Here is a 3911-nt window from a genome sequence, read left to right on the forward strand (position 1 = left end):
TGGAACGTGCTCCATCAGTTGTATATGGCCATCTCATTAAGTTTGATTAAATTAAATCTGCTCGACATGTTTTAGAACATGACAAGATATTGATATATTCAGCCTGGCTTTGGCTTCCAAATCAGCAGTACTTTCAGGTTTCTGGTCTGACATATCTGTTTGATGCATCTGTCTAAGTCATTCATTATTTATCAGTAATTACTTATCATGATTAATACAAATCAGGTTTCTTCAGTCAGTTGAGATGAACATTGATGACTTCACCCACACCCATCGGTACGGAGCTCCAGATATTGAGTAACACAAACACTTCACAAGCTCCCATTGGAGCTGAGTTAACCAGCCTTCCCCCTTCATCCTTATTCATCCTTCACAGACTACATTTGGATTTCACCAGATTCTTCCTCCACGCTCTGGGTATCATTTTGATGTCTGATGTGTAATGTTCTCGCATGGTAGTGACAGATAATGCAGCCTGCCAACTCTAAAGAACGAATCCTGAATGACTTACAGGCCTGACTGATCTCATTTTTACGGGTATGTCAGTGGATGCAAGAATAACATTACATAACCTTTTCTCAGTGCTGTTGTGTTTCAGCACCTTTATGTGCGTATGTGTCGCTGTGTTGTGTATGTCTGACTGTCCGTGTGTGTGTGTGTGTGTGTGTGTGAGTGCACGCATGTGAAAATCGAATCCCACACTCTGGGCAGGATTAGTCTAATGACTTCACTCTCCTTCACTGAGGCAAGCCGATGATCTACAGTGCTTTGCCTCCAACACGATCCCCGGGAAAAACACCGAAATCGTCCGCATACACAACAGCTCCTTCGCCGCCCGAGCTGTTTGGCGCAAACCCGCTCCCGCGCTCCGCTCTCCGCTGACGGCCGCCTGCGCTGAAACTCATCACATGCTCATTAGCTTCTCGCTGAGCACTCGGCAATCAAAGACCACGTGTCGTTGCGGCGGCCGCGCGGCACAGCGCGCCCGTAGAGTGAAGTGTTTGTCCTCGCAGAGCCGGATTAGTCCAATCTCCCTCGCGCACCTGCAGACGAGGTGCTGCCAGGCCCGCGGACCGCCGACAGACGCTAATGGTAGCAGCTGGAGAGAGGAGACGAACGCGGTGACAACACGGGCTTAATGAGAGAGAAAGAGGTGTTTCAGAATGGGGTGTACCCCCCCCCCCAAACACACACACACATACACACATCACACACACACACACACACACACACACACCCCACAGCTTTCATATTGTGCCTTGGGCTGTTCTACTACCCTTGTTTGTGCTGTTGAGTGTGTGTGTGCATAGACTGTATGTGTGTGAATGTCTGTGTGTGTGTGTGTGTGTGTGTGTGTGTGTATGTGTGAGGGAGAGAGAGAGAGAGAGTGTGTTTGTGTGTTTATGCTTGTCATGTGGATATGCTGACTAATACTTCAGACAGCAACTGGTGTATGACATACGTGGTCATCAAACATAGGAGAGCGAGGACAGGCTAATGAATGCCTTCTGGACACAATTAACTTTAATTATAGCTCATTATGCGTTAACAGTGTGTGTGGAAAAGACGGAGGAAGAAGGGTGGAGAGGGAGCGATATAGAGGGAGAGAGAGATGAAGATAGAGGGGGAGAGAGAGATGGAGAAGGAGGGATAGAAAGGGAGAGATGTAGAGAGGGGGAGAGAGGGGGAAATGGAAAGAGCCTCTAAATATTGTAATGCTCACTGTTGTTGTTTGTGTAGTAATGTGGTGATAGTCCACACAGCCCTGTGGCAAGGAGCACTTTTAAATATTTGCTGCTATTGCTTAAGGCTTTCTCCGAAGGCTTGCTAAATGCTCACTGAGTTTCTCTGGCCTTAACGGCTGACGATGTTCACTCTGGATTTTATGCACCATTGATTTACAGAGGTTATCTGACTTCCAAATGGGCCTCTTTTGTCCAGCGCAGGCCCTCTGGAGGCAGCCTTTGATAAATATGAGGAAGACCACGAGGCAACCGGAGCGCAAAGCAAACAGGAGTCCTCTCAGGCACACACTGAATCATTTCTCAGGAGCCCTTTGCATGGGTTTTACACATTTTTACACACATGTGTCTGAATGTGTGCGTGCGTGCGCGTGTGTGAGTGTGTGTGTGTGTGTGTGTGTGTGTGTGTGTGTGTGTGTGTGTGTGTGTGTGTGTGTGTGTGTGTGTGTGTGTGTGTGCAGCTTTCCAGCAGAGCTACCTTTGAAATCTTCCCGCTGTCACAAGATCAATACCTTGACTTCCAGTGACCTTCATATATTTTCTCTCTCACACTCTCTCCGACACACACACACACACACACACACACACACACACACACCACCACCACCACCACCACCCCCACCCCCCCATCAGCTGTGGCAGTTGTATCATTTTGTCATGACTGCAGAAAATGAAAATACTGATAACACCTGAATGTGATAGGACTGTGTGTGTGTGTGTGTGTGTGTGTGTGTGTGTGTGTGTGTGTGTGTGTGTGAGAGAGAGAGAGAGAGAGAGAGTAAGAGAGAGAGAGCACCTACACTTTTAACACCTATACTTTTTGCCTCACTTTAACCTACCTTAAATGAATTACTTAATAATCCTTAAGACCTACAGTGCACAACATTAAGTTACAACTCCTCTGAGTACATCTTCAAGCTCTCTATCGTTTTTGATTGCTACATTACGCAATAGCAGATGTGCTAGACTGATTCAGCTTTGTTTATCCAGTGCCAAAAAGTTTCAAACCTCTTCTACTTTATCTGACTTTTCAAGCAAAAACAATCGTTTTGTTCCACTGCAGGAAAATGGCATTATCTACGTGCTCTCAGACGAGGCATTATCTGTTTAAAGGTGCACTCCCTCATCTGTGTGTTTGAATGTGAATGTCTCTCTCTGGAGCAGTTAAAGAAGTCCTTTTCTAAAACGAAGATCCTGTCAGCACTTATCCTCTCTGCAATAGGCTTCCCTGGAAAAGGAAGGAACACACAAGCACTAAGCAAAGCTGAGTTTTTCCTCTGTTCTAGATTAGCACTCTCTTTGCTGTACTGGGTGAAGTCAAAGGTGGTTAGTTATTTCTTGTCCTTGACAGTTTGAGTTACTGTGATTTACCAGTGAGACTCTTAAGTACACTCATGCATACATATTTTAAGGGTGACCAATGTCCCCTTCAAGACTGCAGTCATGTGGATCACTAGAGACTCCTGGGGATTCATAGTCTTTTCCTGTGTGGTTAGGTGGGGAAACAAAGTGGTGCATAGTCTATTAATTAAATTGTTGTACATTTTCTTATGTTATAAGGAGCCCATCTCTTATTTTGAAACAGCTGCAAATGCAATCAAAAGCCATAGAAATCTCTGCTGTCACTATCAAAAACATATGTAGACCACACGCCCACATGTCACAGCTTTCTCTCTCTTAGTGCAAGCTAAAAAATTTACCTATGTTTTCAATCTGATGAGGTTGACAGGGCAGATGCAAATAAGTCTCAATAGCCTTAAAAATTACCATTATTTTCATTTTGTTCAGTCTTCTGTCGCAGAGGACAGGTGTTGCGCGTAAAATACAGATCCTAATTCCTATAATCCCTCACATTTAATGATGCGTGGGATTGTTGTGAAATTGCTTGATATTTTTTTTCCCAGAATGTTTAATAGGACGCTAAACAACAGGTCTGCTTCTTAGTTTGGCAAGAGATACTCTCGCAGGACTGAGCGTCGACGAAAAGCCCACATAACAGTCCAACCGCTGAAACCATATTTGCCGGACGCTTGAGCTGGACCTGAATCAGCACCGTGGACAGCGCCCAACGCGTCTCACCTGCACAGGGCAACCGAGCGTCAACAAAGCCTGCCAACTTCTGCATAATATCCACAGACCACGACAGTGTCACAACCGGAGACACCTGGA

This window comes from Sardina pilchardus, chromosome 23, assembly GCF_963854185.1.
Source record: "Sardina pilchardus chromosome 23, fSarPil1.1, whole genome shotgun sequence".
In the NCBI taxonomy this organism is placed as follows: Eukaryota; Metazoa; Chordata; class Actinopteri; order Clupeiformes; family Clupeidae; genus Sardina; species Sardina pilchardus.